Source organism: Mustela lutreola, chromosome 7 (genome assembly GCF_030435805.1).
Source record: "Mustela lutreola isolate mMusLut2 chromosome 7, mMusLut2.pri, whole genome shotgun sequence".
In the NCBI taxonomy this organism is placed as follows: domain Eukaryota; kingdom Metazoa; phylum Chordata; class Mammalia; order Carnivora; family Mustelidae; genus Mustela; species Mustela lutreola.
In genome coordinates this window covers 81,859,834-81,882,426 of record NC_081296.1, presented here as the reverse complement: position 1 = coordinate 81,882,426, position 22,593 = coordinate 81,859,834, and the positions used below count along the sequence as shown (strand labels likewise).

General features: G+C 44.8%; 1 protein-coding gene across 1 annotated transcript in view; it reads left to right on the top strand.

The window, feature by feature from the left end:
* The first annotated feature begins 761 nt into the window (after window positions 1–761).
* The window catches only part of STXBP6 (syntaxin binding protein 6), a 267,808-nt gene continuing 245,976 nt past the window's right edge, over window positions 762–22,593 (top strand). The window contains exon 1 of the mRNA XM_059181812.1: window positions 762–1,123. The gene's annotated coding sequence lies outside the window, so the exon portion shown is untranslated. The remainder of the gene's footprint in view (window positions 1,124–22,593) is intronic.

Below are 22,593 nucleotides of genomic sequence, written 5' to 3'. Positions count from 1 at the left end.
GGTAGGACTTTGATAGCCATCTGAATCATCTTGGATCCCTTCCAGTGCCTTCTAAACCACAGTCGGCACTCGGCACCTCTTTGCTTTAAAAAAAAAAGAAAAAAGGAGAAATCACAATCCTCACATTAGTTTTCTGTGGGCCCAAACAGGGATGGGACCCAGATACATTTTGTTTGGCCCAGTGTTAAAACAAACAAACAAACCTGCACTTGTTATCAAGATGTATAAATCAGGATGTTTTCCATGAGAAAAAATCGAACTCTCTGCCATTTCTTGAAGAATCAGAAAATTTAGCAAAGGTGGGCCTGAATTCTTCCATTACCGCACTAGGAGTTTGTAACAGAGTGCTCCTTTAGAGCCCTCTCCACTGCTTCGCGTCCTAGGCGGCTCACTAGGTATTTGCATTACCTGCCAGGCCCCTTCGTTAGCCCTTTGGGTTAGCGACCCCAGGCTTGAGTGCACTGGATAAAACCCATGTGCTGGGTCCACTCTACTGTTAGAATAAATACTTCCTTATCGTCCTTTCAGAGTCTTGAAGACAGACTCACAGAAGCAGCTTACCTTTCCAGCCCACAAACTTCTCACTTCTCACAACCCGTGAAACTTGGCATTGCCTTCCGCGCACTGTTTTTTTATTCCCCCCCACCCTGGCCCTTTGCTCCAGGGCTCCCTCCGCGGCACTGGCTTGTCCCTCCCTCCCCTAGTCCCACGTCTGCAGTCCCGAGCCCGGGGCGGGTCCTCAGCCCCCCGCCGCAGCTCTCTGCCCCGGGCCAGGGCGCTCGGGCTCGCCCACGGCGGCACTGGGCATGCTCAGAGGCGGCCGCGGGGGCAGGTTTGCTTCGCAGGCGCTCGCACTCGGTGGCTGGCGGGCGCGCGGTTGCAGCTGGAGCTCCAGCGCCCGGAGTTGGAGTTGCCGGGAGTTTCCCCCCCTCAACCCCTCCCTCTTGGCGCGCGGCAGCGGGAGCCGGCGCGGGAGCCGCGAGCGGCGGCGAGCCAGCGCCCGGGCCGGCCGAGCCTTGTCCGGAGCTCGGAGCCCCGTGCGGGGCAACCCCCGGGAAGGAGCCTCGCCGGCTGGGACGCGTGCCGCACACTGGCACTGCCCCGGCACCAGCCGGGCTGCACGGTAGGGCCGGGGCGTGGGGCACCGGGCGGGAGAGGCAGAGGCCAGGCCGGGTTTGGAGGGGACGCGGGGGGTGGGGTGGATGCGGCTGCAGTAGCCGCGGCGGTCGGGGCACCCCGAGCTCGGTCCGATGCGGGCGGCCGGGGCAGGGACCCCACTGCGGGGCCCTGGGAGTAGGGAGGTGCCCAGAGAGATGCGTTCAACTTGGCGGGCAGCGGGAGAGGGGGCTGCGCGCACAGGCGCAGCTGCTTTGTGCGCGCTGTGAGGGACTCGGTCCCTGGTTCTCCCCAGACCTGGGACCCAGCGTGCGGAGAGGATTAGGCAAGCCGCGGAGCGGAGCAGTTTCCTCCGAGAAAGTTGAGGATGGAGCCCTTCTTTCCGCACTGTCCCCGCGGTAGGATGAGTCCCGAGGGTGCCGCCCCGAGACCCTGGTGTGGAGGAGCCGAGTGGGTCGCTGCGCCCCTGGCCTGAGTTCCTTCACCCCTGGCTGAAATCCGCGATTCACCAGATCTCTTCCGTAGGGTCTTCTAGGAAAATCATTCCTGCCAAAAGTGAGATAGCCTGTCCGGGCGGCACTGCTCCCTACCTCCAGATCGTGTAGCTGGGCGCTGCCCCCTCCCCAACCTCCGACGTGGTCAGGGGCGCCCGGTTCCGAGTTAGCACGGGTAGCGCGGGACGGAATCGAGCCCCACACACATGGGGCAATATGGCTGGGGTAGGCGGATGGTACAGTTTTTCCTCCAGCCTTTCCTCAGGGTTACAGCACCCCGCCAACCCCACCCTGCTTATCTTCGCAGAGGACAAGACTTAAAGGGAAGGACCAGATGGGGGGGTTGAGTTGACATTCTGATCCTTAGGAAAGGGTGCCTGGATTTATCGGCCTTGGGCTCTGGCCCCAGGACTTCATAACGAATCCTCCCTTTAATTATTCTTCCTTAGGGACTGGGTGGGAAACAACAGGGCCAGTGGGTCCACCAGAATGTCCGCCTCATTCCACAGGCTCCTAACATCGCGTTGCAGGCCACCCCAAGACCCTGGAACTGGCATTGTGCAGGTTGCTGGGGTGTGGAGGATGCTGCCGTTTCTTCTAGCTCCACTTTTTTCACTTCTTGTTTTGAGTTTTGGGGTTTTGCCCGCACACGAGTGAGAGCTGTGCTGTCATAACCCCCGGGGTGGGGGGGGGGGATTGAGGGGGGAGTGGTGGTGGAGGAGCTTCAGCCAGGCAGTGAGACGCTTTTCGCCTCAGAGGCTGCTAGTGGGAATTGGTCCAGAAATGATTATGCGGGCTAGAAATATGCCTCTCTCTCTCTCTCCCTCCTTTTTTTCTTTTTTGGCTGAACACCTTGGCTGTTGGATTTGTGTGTTAGGTTCTTAAAGGGGCACCCACACACTGTTCGGGTGCTGTGCTTTAGGGGCTTATCGTTTCTGCTGCGTGTTTTTCTTTTTGCTTTTTCCCTGGGGTTAATCTGCTTTGGGGTGGATTTCCAGCTGTGGGACTCACGTGGGGTGGGTATACAGGTTCTAGAGTCCGACCTGAGGTCAAGTTTTGTCTTGACAGCTGATGACTGTGCTGATAGACAAGTAGCCACTCTGACCTTCAGTTTCCCCTTCTATCAAATGGGGACGCTAGGGGCTTTCTCTCTTTTCATTGCAGGATTGTTGTGAGACTTGCGTGAGATAATAGAAATGAAAGTTCCAAGAAAACTTGAAAGCACCATTCAGATCTTACTGTGCCTGTGCTCTTTACTCAGTTTTTTCTAAATTAATGAATACTTTTAATTATAATAAGACACCTAAGCCTTCTCCCCTCTACCCACTCCTCACCGAGATACTTAGTTGCTCAGGTCTTTGGAAATAGCTGTTTATCCTTTTTTTTTCCTTTTTCTTTTCCTAAAATCCACCTCTCAATTTTAAGGGTTGAGGTTGAGCCCTCATACTTATCTGAGGAAAGGAGCCTGGTGTAGATTAGGAGATCTCCAGGGTTGCCTTATCAATGTTCAGAGTCCTGGGCCCCAAAATTGGCATATCAGCTAGATCCCTATGAAGAGAATAAAGGTTGATGAGTCAGCCAACCCTGGGCTGGAGCTCTGACTTGGCCTCCAACAGTGACCTTGAACTAAGGACTTAACCCCTCATCAGTCAGATTAAGAGCCAGTAGTCACCAAAAACAAGAAAGGGTGGGATTTCCTCTCACTGGACTAATAAGGGTTTAATCCAGCTCCTGGGCCTCCCAGGTGCTGCATCTTCCCTAATCCTAGAGCAGGGGTTCTCAATCTTGAGCATCAGAGTCAACTGGAGGGTTTGTTAAAACAAAGTGCTGGGCTGCACTGCCAGAATCTCTGATTCTCTAGGTCTAGCGTGGAGGAAAGGGGGCCCAATAATTTGTATCTCCAACTAGTTCCAGATGATGCCAGTGCTGCTAGTCCAAGGACTAGCAATTCTGCCAACAGAATCATTGACTTACGGCAGGGAGATGTGTGTGTGCATGAGAGAGAAAAAGAGAGAGGTGAGGTTTGTTCTGAAATGCGATTATTTTAATACTTCACACACAGAGCTCTAGGGTGTTTTAGGAACTTACCTAAAGCATTTTGCATTTCCAGTACCTGTGTCACTTACAATGGTCCAGTTTTTAATAATCCTGATTGCTCTTCAAATGAATGAATCTTACCCACATAGAAGATAGGATTCCCCCTTCTTTTTCACACTGTAAAATACTCAGCCTCTGGTTTCTAGGTGACTCCTGAGTGGACTGAGATTGGTGACCCTGCTATTGATAAGTCCTTTCTTTGGGGATCTCAGACATTTGTGCAGGGGATGGGTGCATAAAGTTATGGCAACTTGAACCTTAAGATTGGAAACCAGGTTAAACAAAACAAAACAAAACCCTGGCAATGTGCTTCCTTCTCTAAATGGACAGCTTACCCAGAACTAGGGGGTGGGGAGAGAAGGTGTAGTATACTTTGTGACAGATGTTCTGTGGTGGTCAGACCTGGCAAAGGCCTTCCCTTCCTCTGTCAATGGTGATGTTGGAGGTGAATGAGGTACTCTCTCACTCTGAGGGGAAGGAAGGCTGACTTCCGGGGGCAGCTGTGCAGTATATCAGCCTCTCTCTATCTTTTGCTAATAATCAAGGACTGTTTACCACAACCCTGTCTTAAGCTCTTCTTGCCCCCCAAGCTAGAGTGCTGGATTGAGAGCCCACCATGACTAGTTGTGGCCTTGAACTTTAACTGCTTTGTATCAGAGAGGCCTTGGGAGGGAGCCTGTTGGAGTTGGGCGGGCCCCTGAGATGACATCCTAGAGAAAGAATAAGGTTTATGTAGCACCCAAATGACTAGTTGTAAGAGGAGATTAGAACTTTAATAAGTTCTTGTGTTGCCCTGCCAAATGGAATCCCAGCTGACCACACGCTTTATCTTAACCTTCCATTTGTGCTTTGTTTTAGTTTTAGGATGATTAGCACTAGAGAGACCTATCAGTAAAATCAGAAACCTATTCAAAAACTCAAGTGTACCATTTAGTGTTTTAGTAGATAAAACTGCAAGGCCCATGCCTATCTTCCTGATGGTAATCAGCACACAGTGAAGAAATCCCTTCCGGTTGTAATTCTTCAGATTCACTAGCTAATTTAAATGGTTTCTCCTACTTAACATGAGTAGGGAACATTTCTATTTTAAAATTCTTTCCCATAACTTGATGTTTATATTTTGGGTGTTACCCCTACTTTTCACTGCTAGGATTTTTTTTCCAGTGTGGGGGAGGCTTCTTTCCTTATCTCTGTCGTCTGCTTTTCCTAACACGTGACCACTTTGTATCTTCACTCCCTTGGATAAGTCTGTTGTGAGACGGTCTTTATGAGACCTTAGATCTCTTTGGTCTTTGGACGGTTCTGGGTCGTAGAGTCATAGCCCATTCCTGGAACACTGTTTTCCCCAACCTTCCTAGAGCGTACTTAAACTCAAACCCGGGTTGCCTGATACTAGCTCAATTCTAAAATACACCCCCCCCATTATATCATTTTTCAATTTCAGAAATCTGGATGGGTCTTCAAAACTATGAACACTTTTAATGTATGTTTTTTTCTTTTTCTGTAAACCGTCATGGAAATAGAGGGACTTCCAATTTACAATATTCTAAAACAAAGCAAATTTGGTTCCTTACACGGGTAAAAAATATGGTTTCTACTCCGTGCTGTCCAGCTGATAGAATTAAGCAGCAATTGAATTAGCTCAGCAGTTTCTGGAGTACATCAGAAGAATCCTATTGGGGTGGCCATTAATAGGTATGCTCTTGAAAAGGGCAGATCAATTTGGAAGCACTGCCTGTTATTTTTCCCTCTTAGAGATTCTCAACATGTGCATCATCATATCAGAGTCTCTGGAAAGTACCAGAGTTAACAGCCTCAACAACAACGTCTTGGTTGTATTTATTCAATTAAACATTTCCCAAAATGCAACGTTTTTGAGGTTATGTGTGGATCTTCTAATACTCCATTACCACATTAGTACATCCCAACAATTCTAATATGCTAATTAATATCAGCTATGGGTGGGCTGGTTTCACCTAGTTTCCATGGTGGGGATAAACTGTGAAAATGTAAATGATGGGTGGTTGTGCTTCTTTAGAGAAGAGAAGGGGCGTTTTAGGTTGGTGGCATAATGGAGCAGGAGTATAAAGGATTGTACTTGTGCCTGCATGTCAGTAATTTTCAGAGCACACAGGAAAAGGATCATGCCTCACACAGGGTAAGACTGAGTGAATCTGTGTTGGTGGTCAAAGAACCTGCTGTTCTTTCTTGATTCTTTGAAATCACTGAAGTAGCCATGAGTTCTGGTTACCACAGAAGAGCTACTTGTGGAGAAAGAGGAGGGGGCCCAACACTCAGGTTAAAAACAAGAAAGGGCACATGAGACACAAAGAGAATCAAGGTTTCTAGGCCTTTAGAGGACAGTGGGTCCAAGTACAGAGGGAAGTCCAGCTGAAGAGTCTTGGGTATTTGGAAGAAGAGCTTTCCAGGAAGAAAGGATGTGCCCAGAGTTTCAAAAAATAGCATGAAGGAAGAAGTCTTGCCACTTTGCGATAAAAAGGCAACCCAATTTTAAAATGGGCAACGGCCTTAAATGGACTTTTTTTTTTCAAAGATTTTATTTATTCATTCGACAGAGATGGTGAGAGAGAGCACAAGCAGGGGGAGAGGCAGAGGGAGAGGGAGAAGCAGACTCCCCACTGAGTTAGGAGCCCAACATGGGGCTCAATCCCAGGATTGACCTGAGCTGATCATGACCTGAGCTGAAAGCAGATGCTTAACCATCTGAGCCATCCAGGTGTCCCTTAAATAGACATTTCTTTAAAGAGGGTACACAAATGGCAATAAGTGAATGAAAAGATGCTCAAAACCATTAGTTGTTAGGGAGATACAAATCGAAACCATGTAGTATCTCACACCCATCAGGATGGCTGTTATTAAAAGGATGTAGAAGACCAGTTGTTGGTGAGGATGTGGAGAAATGGGAACCCTTGTACTTTCCATTGGTGCAGGGAATGCAGAATAGTGTAGCCACTTTGGAAAACAGGCAGTTCCTCAACCTAGTACACAGAGGTACCCAAGCACCAGTTTCATTCCTGGGCATATACCCAGGAGAACAGAAAACATGTTCACATAAACACCTGGACAGAAATGTTCACAACAGCATTATTTATAATAGCCAAAAAGCGGAAACAGCCCAAATGCCCACCAGCTGATGAATGGATAAACAAAGTGTGGGGTATCCATACGATGGAATATGGTTCAGCTGTACAAAGCAATGCAGTTTGATTTGGGCTACAGGGATGAACCTTGAAAACATGCTATGTGAAAGAAGCCAGACCCAAACGGCCCTATGGTGTATGATTCCATTTGTATGAAATGTCCAGAATAGGCAAGTCCGTAGTGACAGAAGGTGCATTAGTGGTCGCCAGGGGCTGTGGAGATGGGGAGAATGGGGAGTGATTATTGATGCGTACAGGTTTCTTTATGGGGTGATGAAAAATGTTCTGGAATTAGTGGTGATGATTACATAACTTTGCGAATACAAAATATTGAAGTGGAGTCTCTAAAACGGTGAATTTTATGAGGTATGAATTCTATCAGGATAAAAAAGCAAGAAGGCTTGGAACAAAAAGAAAATAGTAAGAAAAGAAATGTCAGAGAACTTTAGAACTCTAGCGTATTCGTTTCAGGCCAGATTTTCCTTTTGGAGAAAAGAAAATATCTAGATGATTCCTTTGTCCTTGCTGTCTTTGGATCTTCTAGGGTTTTCCTGTTACTTTATGATCCAGATTCTTCTCCTGAATTAAAGGCGCTTTGCTCCAAGTGGCTCCTGAGTCAGTGGGATAGGTTTTGTGGCATGAGCCTTGGGATCGTCAGATTGGAGTATGTTTCTGGACTTCCCTCCAGAGACAAATTCCATATGCGGGCTTCTTTGCTGTGACCCACCAAAGCGCAATAGGCTCTTCTGACTGGCAGCTTATGTTTAGCTCCTCCCTTAAGATTTGACTGTGACAGATGTCTTAGTGTCATCTTCCAGTTTGTTTATGGAGGCCTGTCAAGACCGCCCTTCAAAAAAACCTCTGTCTGAAGCAGAGTTCAGGTGCCATTTGTCATTACACAAGCATCACTGTGTTTGGATCCAACAGTCATGATACCACAAGAGTTTTTAACTCCACTGGAGCTGAGGCTGCCATCCCCCTGGGAGAGATGATGCTTCTCTCTTCATCGCTGTAGCATAGCTAGGCTTCTTAAACTCATGGGCAGAAACACCCTGGGGATCTTGTTAAAGTGCTGAGTTTGATTCAGTAGGCCGGGGCTTGGGGCCTGAGATCCTGCCGTTAGAACAACCACTGCGTGCTTGCTGCTGGTCCGTGATCACTCTGAGTAGAAGCCAGTGCAGTGTGGAGCAGATGGCCTTAGATTAAAGCAGAGCTGAGTAGCTCTGAGTAGTGGCTCTGCCGCTAATTTACTTGGGGAACTTGGGCGATGTAAGTCACATCTGAGTTACAACTTTCTTCTCTGTAACATCAGAGTAAGACCTATCTCACAGAAAAGTGCCTAACCTAATGGGCATGGAATGCTGCCTTTTTGCCTCCCCCTTCTGTAAAGGGCTAAGAATTCCACGGTCAGGACTAAGGGAAAGGGTGCCTGGGTGGCTCAGTGGGTTAAGCCGCTGCCTTCGGCTCAGGTCATGATCTCAGGGTCCTGGGATCGAGCCCTGCATCAGGCTCTCTGCTCAGTGGGGAACCTGCTTTCTCCTCTCTCTCTCTCTCTCTCTGCCTACTTGTGATCTCTCTCTGTCAAATAAATAAATAAAATCTTTTTAAAAAAAAAAAAAAAAGGACTAAGGGAAAGAAATGTGTGAAGCCAAGGGCTTCACAGGGGTTTTTGATTTGCCTGGATGGGATGAGAGTGGGGAGAGGATGTAGTAGATGAAGCATGAAACCTGGTCCTCACGATCTGAAACCTGGTTGATTTTCAAATTACCATAGCTTTGGTAAAGTCACTGTGCTAGTCTCAGCTGAGTCCGGATAACTTTTAGGTGTCGGGTCTTTACTTGGCTTTGATGGAGTTGATTTTTCCTTTTTTAATTTTTTTTTAAAGATTTTATTTCTTTGAGAAAAAGCGCACAAATATTTTATTTTTTTTTTTTTTACAGATTTTATTTATTTGAGAGAGTGAGCACAAGTAGGGGAAGTGGCAGGGGAGCTGAGCAGAGAGCCCAACACAGGGCTTGATCCCAGGACCCTGAGATCATGACTTGAGCCTAAGGCAGATGCTTAACGTACTGAGCCAACCAAGGACACCGGAGTTGGTTTCTTTTTGACCAGAAGGTCATCTCTGAGCTGCTCAGTTGGTGGTCTCTGCCCATCCCTGCCTAGCTGCCTACTCCCTCCCTTAGTGACTTTTATCTCTTTCCCAGACAGGAAATAAAGGGAGCTAAAATGCAAACCACTGGACTTCATGAACAGCATGGATGAAAGTTTCTGGGGATGAGGGTGAAAGTATTTGTTTCATTATCGACTTTAGAAAATCTGGGCGTTTTGTTAATTTGCTTTCCATGAATCTGTTAACTCTGGGAAGGTTGGATAGAATTAGTTTAATGGGGAACAAGGGATGAGGAGGAAGTGGGAACTAAATCTTGGCACTGGCTGTAGTTTTCCAACCTGGAGCCTGTGTTGTTTGCCCACCGGGTCTCCATTTCCCTGCCAGCCTGGCTCTTGGGGCTGGTTTTGAGGCTGGGCGTGAATAGCCCCTGTGAGAGTGGTCTGGGCTCTAAGAGGGCACACCAGCACTCCCCAGGGCTGGCTGAGGTAGCGGCATCTGCGTAGGGTTACACAAGGTGAGTCGACGTTTGTTAACTTTTGTCTCTATCTCCTTGATCCTCATTTGAAGGGAGAGGAAATAAGAGATTGTGTTTACACTTCAGTGAAGTGGACAGATCCTTTTCACTTTCTGCTGGGGAAAAAAAAATAGACATGAGTAGTTCCTCAGGTTTTAACAAATCCCTAAGTGCAGTAAGTCCAACTCGTTTCCAAGCCTTCACAGCCTGCAATTCCTTGCTTTCCTAAGGACGGCGATGTCACCGTGTGAGGCCCAGTTTCACCTTCTTGTTTGACTGTTTGGTGGATTGGCCTGTGTGGCTCTTTCATGCCCGATTTTGAAGAGAATGAGATTATTCACTTAGTTATGGAGCTAGGGCTGGGCATTTAACCTGATGTTGCACCAACATCAAGCAATCAAAGATAAGAGTCCGGCTGAAGCCCAACACACTAGGCCTCACTGGCACTTACAGTCCTTCCAGAAGGTGGAGGAGGAGTGTTGCTCAGAAGTGGGAAAGATCTGATTTTGGAGGCGAGGGAGTGTGTGTGCTCTAATCTCCTTGCCACTCTGTGCATAAAGGAGCTTGGCCAGAGAGGGTCGGCCTCACCCAGCTCTTTATTTTGAGACTGCCAGGAAAATGTCGCCTCACACAGGGTCAGGTGGAAAGCCAGCGGTATCTAGTGGTTGAGAAGTTAATATTATTCTTGAAGTGATTAATCGACCCATCATTAAGTCGCAATAAGGAAGCGGTCCTGCTGCCGAGAAGGAACGAGGTATATAAAGCTGGGGGTTCCAGAAGGAAGGCCTTTTCAAATTAAATCCTTGTGCAACTATGACAGTAGTTAAAAACAAAAAACATCTGGCCCCACAGGTAAAAATTTGGTGCTTATCAAAAGAGTTCAGGGGTCATAAAATGGACATACTTCCTCATCCACATTGCCAACCACACTGCCACTGATTTTTAAAAATGGGACAGGGAGTCCTGAATTTAGGCACTTCGTTTTGGAATAGCCCTTGTTCTTCAGCCCCACTGGGCTGTGAACGCCTCCCAAGGCTGGGATCTTCATTTTTGTGTCCCCGAGGCCTAGCATGTCTGACATATAGGGGAGACTCCATCAAAATAGACTGAGCTGGGCAGCTGCTTTCTTCTGGGATTCCCCTCCACTGTGCCGTCCATCAATTTTTCTGTCAGTCTCTTATTTTTCGTATTTAACATCTCCCTGGAGATTGTGATGTGCTAGCATAGAACACAGGTCTAAGCACTCCACAAATACTGATTCCTCTTGTCTCCATAACCACCCTCACATGCAGGTAGTGCTGGGGACTTCCCCTTACTTTCCAGTTGGAGGGTTTGTAGCATTTCCAGTGTGAGCTGAAAAGCACTGTTTATGATGGAAAGCTTATTACAGAGCAGTTCATGATACAGCTGTGCAAACGGAAAGTCTACTAACTCATGTTGGCATTGAAAAGTAAATTCATAAATAAAGAACCTACGCTACCACCCTAAAACTCTTGAAAGGAAGCCTCCCCCCCCCCCCCCGCCACCCAGAGCTCCTCAAAATTTCTGATTCTCCTCAGGTTCTCCTGCTTCTCAACGGCGTCCACTGTAGGACGTGATGATGTCCTGCCAGTTTGTGGTCTGCAGAGTGTCCTCACTAGATTTTATCTGAGACTCATCATTACCTAGCTAGTTTCTCTAGATGAGAGAAGTGAGGCCCAGGGAGTCAAACTCCCTCTGAGTTCTGGGCTCCCCCGGGTCAGGGCGGGGAGCAGGCACAGGTGGGAAGCAGAACCCAGTGCCTCTTACTGTTCTCAGTAGGCCTGAGTGCTGACATACATTTACACTAAGGGACAGTTGAATGGGTTTGCCCTGCTTGGCATTGCACAGAAGGAGGCATTTAGATGGGTTTGCTTTAAAAAAAAATTTTTTTTTTAAACTTAACATAAACACAGAAACAAGGACAGGTTACACGGGTCCAGTGTAGGGAATTTCCACTCCATGAGCACATCCATTTAGTCTTAACACACATGAAGAAAGAGAGAGCCGCTAGCACCCCCAGAACCTCTCCTTGGCCTGGCTGGTAACTTCCTTCTCCGTGGTAGCCACTGTCCTGACTTCTAACACTAGGGATCGCTTTTGCCAATTTTTGAGTTTCGTCTGAGTACAGTCCTCCTTTTGTATTCTTTCTTGTCTGAGTCCTTTCAGTGTTGTGAGATTCATCGCTACTGCTCATGGAGCAGAATCTGGACTGTATTCTGTTATATCAGTATACCACAATTCTTAATTACAGACGTTTGAGCTGTTTCCAGTTAGGGGCTGTTATAAAGCTGCAGTGAGCATTCATGAACATAGGTCTTTGGGGCCATATGGGTATGAGTCGCTGGTGTGTGTGTGGGTGTGTGTGTGGCCATTCTTGCTGGGTCTTGTGACATGAATGCATTTAGCTCTAGTAGATAGAGCCAAGCGGTTTTCTAGTATGTCACTCAAATTTATAGCCCCATCTGGTGCGAACGAGAGTTCCCTTTTCCACATTCTTGCCAATACTTAGTTTGAGAAGTCATTTTCATTTTAGCTATTTCAGATGTTTGTGTAGAGGTCTCTTCTTATGGTTTCAGTTCATATGTCCCTTATCACCACGTGAAGCTTAGTGTCTTGCATGTGTATGTTGGCATTTAGGTATCCTCTTTTGTGAGGTCTCTTGCCTGGTTTTCAATTGTGTGGTTTGTTTTACTTTTTATTTATTTATTTTTAATATTTTAGTTATTTATTTGACAGAGATCACAAGTAGGCAGATCGGCAGGCAGAGATAGGCAGGCAGGAGGGAGGAGGAAGCAGGCTCCCTGCAGAGCAGAGAGCCGGATGTGGGGCTCGATCCCAGGACCCTGGGATCATGACGTAAGCTGAAAGCAGAGGCTTTAACCCACTGAACCACCCAGGTGCCCCTATTTATCTTTTTATTTTATTTATTTATTTGACAGAGAGAGACAGAGAGAGAAAGAGAGAACACAAGCAGGGGGCTTAGGAGAGGGAGAAGCAGGCTCCATGCTGAGCAAGGAGCCCCATGTGGGACTTGATTCTAGGACCCTGTGATCATGACCTGAGCTGAAGGCAGACACATAACCAACTGAGCCACCCAGGCACCTCTTTTACTTCTTAAAAGAAAATGAGAGTTCCATAGAAACATCTATGAGAAGTCCTTGAAACCTATAGTAAAGGGGGTCACCTGTCAGTGGTGTCTGATTGTTTTCTCAAACATAATTTCTGGAGAGTCCCCACTGTGGGAGTCACAGCTCGATGAGGTGGGATGAGAATATGAAGAGGCATAAAGCCCTTAGTGGGGAACTTGCTGAAAAGTTGGGGCATCCCAGGGTATGTGACTCATCGCAATTATAAAATTGTGAGGTCACCTGAAAGCTTCAGAGTACCTATAGCCTATAAGTGAATTTGCCTTTTATGGCAGTCTGGATGGTTGTACACCCAGCTCCAAAAGTGTTGAGGAAAACATTTTGGAATTTCTTATTTTTAGCTTGTTTCCAAAATGCACTTCGAGCCTGTATTTGATTTTGGGAAATAGCAGAAGACCTCCCAGAACCCAGTCAGTGAATTGGGAGGGTGTTTCATGGCTGACTTAAAAACAAAACCTTATTTTTGAGGCTATACCTATAAGGGAGGAACTTCTCTGAGGGGGTAAAGAGGGTAGATTTAGCAGGGAGACAGCATGGTTCTGAGGGCCTGCTTCACTTTTCACTATCTCTTATCCTTATGGTAACCTTGGAGCTGTTACTGCTCTTGAGGGTTCCACATTAGAGATGGAAAATCAGAGAGATTTTAGAAGTAGAAAGAGAGCATGATTTGAAGTCAAAACTGGCTCTGTCTTATCTGAGGGCCACTAGCTTTGCTTTTTCCCACCGTACCTCCCTTCTGACAAAGTGCTGAAGGAACTTTGGACTGCAAAGATCTAGTTGTCCCCTGCCCTGTTATAGACCCCCAGGAACTTCCCCAGGGGACAGAAGTCAGTCAGGCTTCAGGGCACTTGTCCTTCCCAAACAGAGTCCCTGAGGCCCTGCTATTCAAGAGAGCAGCTTCAGGCTTTACAACGTCCTGGCCGGACTAGTCTGACCTGTAGGCTTTACTCTGCCTGCTCTTCTTCCTGGCTGGCAAGCAGCCACCCAGGAAACACTCTTATAAAGACAAGACGTGTTGATGAATACTGTCACTATTGGAAACTATCCTCTGCAGAGAATGTAATCTTTCTCGAGATGGGTACTTATATAAGATATAAGTATATATATATGTGCTTATATGAGCTTATATAAAATATGACCTCTGACCAACAGAGGCAAAATACTGCTGAGCTCTTTAATAGTCATTCGTTCCTTATCTTAAAGTCATCTATTAGTTTTGTCTGAAACTGAGTGGGTTAATGCCTTTGGCATGTGGTACAGATTTTCCAAAATAATCCCTGAAAAGAATACCCTGGGTAGACTGTTTTCTGATAGGGGTATCCAGCTGCCTCTGAGATGTGGGAGTCCTAGGAGAGCTGTGGAATAAATACACGAAACCATCCCAGAGGCTTATTCTCACCCTTTTTGGCTTATGGACCTCAGCAAGCTGGCCTTGTTCCGTCAAGATCAGGAAATATTGTCTAAAAGCTGAGTACATAGAGGGGCACCTAGGTGGCACGGTCAGCTGAGCATCTGACTCTTTGTTTTGGCTCAGGTCATGTCTCAGGGTTGTGAGATCGAGCCCCAGGTCGGCTCCAGACTCATCACAGGATCTGCTTGAGATCCTCGCCCTCTGCCCCTCCCCCCACTTGCATGCTCACATGTGTGCACTCTCTCTCTAAAATAAGTAAATACATCTTAAAAAAAAAAAACTGAGTACATAGAAAGCAGAAGCTACACTAATTATTCTGGCTCAAAGCAGGGGCAAAGAAGCCTCTGGACTTCTCTTACGATGGCACAGTAGAGTGGTTTCTTCGTTTGGTGGCTTTCTTTATACTTAGCACCTATATCCTGCACAGCCTCAGTTTTCAGGGCACAGTTCTGGGTGATGGGCAGCCAGATAACCAAATCATTTCCTGTGCAGATTAAAAATTTATTTTATTTCTCTTCACACAATTTTCCTGGATAAAATGAGGTGTGTGGGGGTAGGGGAATGTGCAGCTATTTTAATGAAAACCTTCCTGGTGAAATATTCTTTTTCCTTGCACATTTAATTCCTGTAGAGAATTTCAGGGCAGGTGTGAAGAGCCAGGTGTTACTAAGGAGCAGTTGTCCCCAGTGGCTGTGAAGATCTACCTGCTGGGGCTGCCTTCCCTGTTTTCTTAGCAGATTACATTATCCTATATACATGTGTAACTTGTACATCTCAGATTTGGACTTGGCAGGTGGATGTCTGAACTTACCTCCTGCCAAAAAAAAGAAGCTTATAAATAGTACTTTGTATTCTGAGCTTTACAGTACACCGGGTAAACACAAGATATACATTGTGACTGGGGGCGGGGGGGAGAACCACCCACATCCTTATTTTTTGAGTGGGTGTGACTAATGACTAGTTCCTGGATATGTAACTAGGATGTAGGTCATGGTTCCACTGTCGTTTGGCAGAGCTATAGCAAACACTGTCTCCCTATAGGTCAATGTGTTATCTTACAAGTGTCTAGAGTTCTTCTACCCTGAGAATTTTTCTACAGAGATTTTTTTAAAATAATCCTCTGGGTTTGGGGATAAGGAGCTCATTTCCGTGAATACCTGAGGCTTCCTTAATATATTAATCATACTAATAGTTAATCATCATACACGTAGTGTGTCGGGCACTGTGCTAGGAGTGTTTGGTGGAGGAGTGCCTCCCTTCTTGTGAGAGAGCGTACTGCCCAGTTCGTGAATCATTTAATAAAGCCAGTTAGATCTTCCAAAAGGTGTTTCATGGATTCTGACAACTCTGTTAGTGAGGTGCTGTCATTCACCCCATTTTATGGAAAGCGGGGCCACAGTTCCTTGGACCTGGGGTCCACAGCCCAGTGTTGTGACCCTGGGTCAGGCTCTTGACCACCACATTCTGTGTTGTCCTGAGGCAGTGAGCAACTGTAGGGGCTGGGCAGAGCCAAGGGCTACTCCTGAGACATTAGGTATTAGAAGAGGGACAAGTAAACATTTCTTAATAAGAGGTGTATCAATGTGGGCTGCTCCTGCATTTTAAATATGTTTAGTTTAGATGAGTGATGGAGAAATGAATTGCAGTAGATTTTCAAGAAGAAATAGACTGTTGTGGAAGGAGTGAGAATTCATTTCAAGGAGGGACAGTGGTACTCAGTCCATGTAAGGTGGTTGGCCTACACCCTGGAAAGGCTTCCAGAGAGATGATGGATTTGTCAGGGGTTCTTAGGAGCAGTTTCACCCAGAACAACTGTTTCAGTAGGTTTGGGGGTGTTACCTCCTTGCCCTACTTTTATTAAAGGCAAATATAGACAGGGCCACTCTCCTTCTATATGGGAGCCCTACTTCTTCCCTTGCTTTCTTGATCTCTGGACTTGGGAGGGGAAGGGACAGCAAAAGTTATGATAGTTCCCCTTTTATTCCCTTCCTCATGTGGACACCATGTCACAGTGCCATGTCAGGATGAAGAGACCTTGAGAAGTTCCCAGAAAGGATGGCTTGTGAAAGGCAAGAGGTCTGGTTTAAACCCAGCAGGAGTCATTTGCATTTTTCTCTGGGCACCTTTTCCATTTTGTTTCATATTGATGTTATCTCTGTCTTTTCACTCAACAAAGTACCTACAGAACCTAGACACAGTTTCTGCTTTTATAACAATTTTTAAAAGAAACTATGTACAAAAATAATTGCATAAAATGTTAAATGACAGCTATCCCAAGGGTTCTACAGGAAAGGTATGTGTTTGAGGGGACCTGGCATAGTCAAGGAAGTCGGAGTATCTTTCCTCAGAAGGTTGTTCAGAGATGTGATCTAAAGGGTGACTCAGGGTCAAAGAGGCAGGAGATGGCATTAGAGAGGTGACCAGATGTGTGAAGTCCCTGCAGTGGAAGGGACCTTTGTTTGAGCAATGGACACCAGAAAGCCCCTGTGGCTGGGAATGGACAATGAGGAGTATGAGTCAGAGACTTTTCCTAAGAATCACAAGCATTTCTAAACATGGGTTTGAAGTGATCCGATTGACAAGGTATCACTTTGGTTGCAGGGAAGAAGATGGATGAAAGGACCGTAGGAGTCCAAAAGTAGATGTGGTTAGACAGTTTGAAGTTTTTGTAGTCATTTAAGAAGAAGTGATGATCACCTGACCAGGGAGGTAAAGATGGACAGAACTGGGTGAATGTTTAGAGAAATAGAGGTGATAGGACTAGATATGGTGATGGGTTGGAAGTATAGGGTGAGAAAAAGGGAAGCATCTGAAACTACTCCTTGGTTTTTAGCTTGCATGTTTGGGTAATGGTGGTGCCATTCCATAGACCCTGCAATGTCTCCTCAAGTAGACTCTGTGCTGTTTGATACCAGGATCTTTTTCTAATTTAATTTTGAATCCTCACAGTGTTACCTCTATGGTACATACTCAGCTTCTGTTTACTGTATTATGTGAGTAGGAAAGAATTCTTTAGAACTATGGCACGTGTGTATTAGGAGAAGCTATAGTTAGTACCAATTTGTATGGTTGAGGCAAGAGAAAAGTTCCATAGTTGGAGTAGAACTCCAGAAGCATTTAGCCATATAGAGAGATGTCTTCAATTTTCAGGAACACCAGCCTTCTGGGGGTGGCTGTGAGGGTGATAATAACTTTGTGAAATGCATAGGGTTTTACATTAATTGAAGGAGTCTGTCAACATGTACCTCCTTTCCCCTTGTGTTCCTCCCCACCACTAGTGGGAGCTGTTGCTTAGAATGCACTGGCCACTGTGAAGACTGTTGACTCTTGGTAGATGGGTTATCTCTTTGGGTGGCTGCTCTTTACCTCATAGGTAAATGGCTGTGTTTCTTTTTTCACCCAATCCCTCTGTAAAATGGTGAGTCAATGGGTGGGTTTTGCTAGATGTGACTCTGTTGACTGGTCTGTAGACTGAGGGAGGGATGAGGGAAGGATAGATCTAGTTTCTTTTTTTATTGAGATTGTTTTAGATTTCTGGTTCTAGGATGCTCAAAGCAAGCCCCAGCCCCAGGATGGAGAGAGTTCTGTGAACACATGATTTCTTAATCTCCATCCTCAGTGTGCGTATGTGTAAGATGCTGGTTCTCACCAACAACTTTCTTGATCGCTTGAGAGAAGAAATTCTGGAACAGTGGTTGTCCTTGGGAGCAATACATCCACAGGGCTTTCCATACAAAATAGATTGCTCCATTATGTTGGTGATCTTGTTCAAAATGATTTGCCGGTAGTTGGTCTATTTTTCTCTTATTTGTTTCTATTGTCTTATAGGTTTTATGTTTCGAGCCTCTCTAACTTTCTTATCTCTGTCATTTCTCTGTCATGCCAGACATTCTGGAACACTAGTTTTTCTTTTTGTCTTTACCACTGTATTTATTTTGTAGTTTCTACTCTTCACTTTCTCGTGGATTTCAGTGATACCATCATCCTTCTCATCCTTTATTTGGAAGCAGGGCATATCTTAGGCTCTTTTTTTAGGGTCCAAGAATAACCTGGCAATATTTCTGCTCTATTCTGCTGGCGTGTTGTCCTACATGTGTACTGATAAACATGTTACTCTCTTAAAATAACTAGTGAGGATAGGAAATAATAGTATATGCCAAATTGTCATTGTTTGTCCTGTGCATTAGGACATACAAAACTAAGCAAGAAATTGGGAAATCCATATAGGCATCTTTCAAAACCACTTAGTCATTTTTATTTTATAAGCTGATATTTGCATAAAAATGGAAGTTTACTTTTGTGCTGAATTGATTGATGCACTTTCTTTGTCTTCCATTTTTATTTTCCTTGATTCTAAAGCTTTTATCTTTTAGTTGAAATGGAATTCTCTTCCTAGAAAGGATCTATTCTGTGTATAATACAAAATTCATTGAGCTTTTTTAAATCAGGAAAAGGTCTCAGATACCTAATTAGCCCATTGTCTTCTCTTCCACACTCTCATCTCTCTGTGTACTCCATTTTACAGACAAGGAAACAGGCTGTACCATTCCACCATGAATCAGTAGGAAACCCAGGACTCTACTTTTTTTGTTGTTGTTAATTTAAATTCAATTTAATTAACATATAGCATATTATTAGTTTCAGAGGTAGAATTACATGATTCATCAGTTGCACCTAACACCCAGTGCTCATTCCATCAAGTGCCCTCCTTAATGCTCATCACCCATTTACCCCATCCCCCACGCACCCCTTCTCCAGCAGCTCTCAGTTTGTTTCCTATGATTAAGAATCTCTTACAGTTGGTCTCCCTCTCTGTTTTTGTCTTACTTTTTCTTCCCTTCCCCTATGTTCTTCTGTTTTATTTCTTAAATTCCACATATGAGTGAAATCATATGATGTTTGTCTTTCTCTGATTAACTTAATTTTGCTCAGCATAATATCCTCTAGTACCATACACATTGTTGCAAATGGCAAGATTTCATTTTTTTCAATGGTTGAGTAGTATTCATATATATATATATATATATATATATATATATACACATGCACACACACACCACATCTTCTTTATCCATTCATATCCATTCATCTGTTGATGGACATCTGGGCTCTTTTTATAGTTTGGCTATTGTGAACATTGCTGCTATAAATATTGGTGTGCAGGTGCCCCTTCGGATCCCTATATTTGTTTCTTTGGGGTAAATCCCTAGTAGTGTAGTTGCTGGATCGTAGGGTAGCTCTATTTTTAACTTCTTGAGGAACGTCCATATTGTTTTTCAGAGTGGCTGCACCAGTTGGCATTCTCACCAACAGTGTAAGAGGAGGAAACCTAGGACTCTTAATTCTGGCCTTTGGATTCCTCAACTCATTGTGATTCTCTAGAACTTGAGAATTTTTCTGATTCTTCATTTTTAAATTTAACTATGTTTAAGGTCATCATTTCTTAGAAGTTATTTCCTTGTGATACCTAAAACTTAAATTGCTTCAGTACAAGGGAAGACTCAGTGATTTTATCTTGTTCTGAAATTAATATAAAAATTTTTAGCTCTATAAATAGTATTCACTGCATTTGCAGTATTATTTGTATGAAAAAATAATCTTGAAGTGTACCAGTATTTTATGTCTGGTTTGGCCAAATTTCTACTTGCATTTCTTGTTCAAGCATATTGCCCTTTCCCTATCATCTTGGTCTTTATGAAGGCTGAATTTCTGGATTTGTGATTTTTTTTATTCTGAGTTTGTGCAGGAAATCAGTATGTGTCTAATTATCCTGTAGGGTGTCAGGAAACTCTCATAACAGTTCGTTTAAATCCACCTTAGTTAAAAACAAAGAACAAGTTTTATAGCAATAGGATTTTGTTCTTTCTTTTGAAGAGGCAATGAAAATCTATGAATCAGATGAATGAGACAAGCTATAGCAATTTCAGAAAGCATGGGGATTATTGCTTTAAAGGCCCAGGAGGAGCTGATAAAGACCCAGTAGCTCAGACAGTCTTTATGGTATGCTGGTGTTTAGGTGGATGTTGAAGCTCTCTCTAACTGGTGGTCTATGATCTCGCTACTTCCCTTCAAAAGCTATCTATTTAAAATCAGCTCTCCTGCTCCCTGCCCAACTCAGTGAACCTTTTTTTTTCCCTGTGTTGCCCTCAGAGCTGCCCCTCAGGATGAAGAGTGTCTTGTCCCCAGTGTATTAGAGTCACAATTAATTGGCAGATATTGGCCTCAAAAAAAGGCAAGAGACTAGTTCTTAGAAACCACAGGGCTATGGTAAGAGCAAGGATGCTGGGAGGGGTGTTGGGAAGAGGTGGCCAGGCTCTCTTGGTGAGTTGATGAGAACCTTGGCTTCCTTTGGGCCCCATGTCCTCCCTTCTCCCCTTCCCTTAGGGCAGGGTACTGTCCTAGGTGCTGTGGTCAGACAGACACAAAAAACTAACCTTTGGGGACTGGATCTTGTTGACCTTATGTCAACAAGATCCAGTGGCCTGTGGCCCATCCCTCTTTCCCAGCTTCATCTCCCCATTGTCATTTTTCACTGTCTTGAAGGACATGGAGCACTCAGATAGTATCATTCATCACTCTTTTGGCCTAAAATGCCCTTCTCTTCCTTGTCTATTTTGCATCTTTGAAGTCATTTTTAAGAGCCAGTCAAAGGTTACCACCTCTTTGAAGACTTCTGTGACCATTGAACTTGCACCCTGAGCCAGAAATAATCAGTGCTGCTCCTGTGCCATATGTAACTTATGCTTAGGTATGATTATTTGCTTGCATGAGGAAGAGGACCGTGACTTACACATTTTGTACCTTCATTGCTTGGTATATGATAGGTACCCAAAAAGGAATGGATGAGTAGAGGGGTGGATGGATGGACGGATGATGGGCACAGTCAAGGGGAACTTCTGAAAAATGGGGCAAGAGGGAGAGGTGGAGGGAGGGAAGAAGAGAAGGAACACATTTTCATCTGAGATGCAAGGAAAAGGATTTAGGTGTGGACAAGAGAGTTATTTCTGTTATATGCTTACTGAAATGGTGTCTAGGAGGGGATGAAGTGTGAGCTACTGAAAATGAGCTATGCCACTTTTATCAGAGTAGAAACCAAGTAATTGGCAAGAGATAACATCATCATCATTTGATTTTCCTTCTTAAGAGTTCTGGGATCTTTCCTGAAGGATCTAGTTTCTTATGTGTAAAATGGGTTGATAACCCTATAAGGTAGGCTCTATTACTAACATGAGGATTGATGGTAACCTTCAAAAACTGAGCACCGTACCTTGTATGTAGTGGAGGATCAGTAGGGTACATGGTGGTTACTGTTGTTAGTACTGGCTACGATGGAGTCCAGAGGTGCCTGTTAGAAATGTTGAGGCAGCATTCTCCTTCTCCCTGAAATGAAACCTTTTAGATTCATAGGTAAATACAAATGGGTGTTCTGGTGTTAGAATTCATTGGAAGTGGGATTATGCATTCTCCTTCCTCTTTCTTGTTATTTTGTACTTCTTTTGAGAAAGGAAAACACTTCCCTGTTTCTTAGAAAAAGTTTTATTCCTGCCAGAATTTGGTTCTAAAAGAAGTTTTTCATATGAGGCATTACATGGGGATCTTTCTGGTTGTTTAGAAGAATATATGTATTTATCTCTATATATTTATTTGCAAAAGGTGTTATTCCGTTCCTTTCTGCAGCCCTAGAGAGCAGGTGGCATGCACTGCTGTTTCTGTTTTCGCATGGAAACAAATCAGGTTGATCTGGAACAGCTCAGTTTTGGCTTATGAATGCCACTGTTTGTGTGTGCACATCTCTGTGCCCACCTTTGGAGAGCCCTTTAGAAATCAGTGATAGGACTTCCTAACAATATTATTTATTTGCTTACAGAATCATTTATACCTTCATTTCCTGCTCTGTGGACTACCACTTTTTCTGCCTGGTCCTCCGGTGCTGGATTTAGCAATTTTTGTAGTTGTTGTTTTTGTTTCTCTTTTGCTGTAGTCGTCAGTGATGATGACCATGTGTGGGTGCCTCTGAACCCCTTTGAGAATATTTTGTGGCCTGCCTGTTGATGTTTGGGTGTATTGCCACTTTTACTTGTTGTCTGAACATAGGTCAGTCCTGCTGTAGTGTATTTCTGAGCAAACAAGAAAATGGATTTGAGAGAGCTATGTATACAAATTAGGTGGTATGGATCCACTGTCCCTTCTCTCTAATTCCAAAATCCAAAAGGCTCTGACCCATTTGGTGGTGAGATCTGACTTGAACAAATGAGCCTGTGTATTAATTTATCTCCTTTAGCATGGTTATTTGTAAGTTCCCCTGCAGAAGTATTACTGTGTTTCGTAGGGAGTGCTGACCTACACTCCACTGAGAGAAGAAGGCACATTTTTACTTCCCTAAAACATCAAAAATTTTGTGGTCTTAGAGCATTTGGATAACACATGTGGCCTTAGGGCATTTGGATAAGCGATGTGGACCTGTAGGGGTTTTATTAGGGCCTCTAAGCCTTTCTTCAGTTGACAACCTTCCCTTGAGATTCT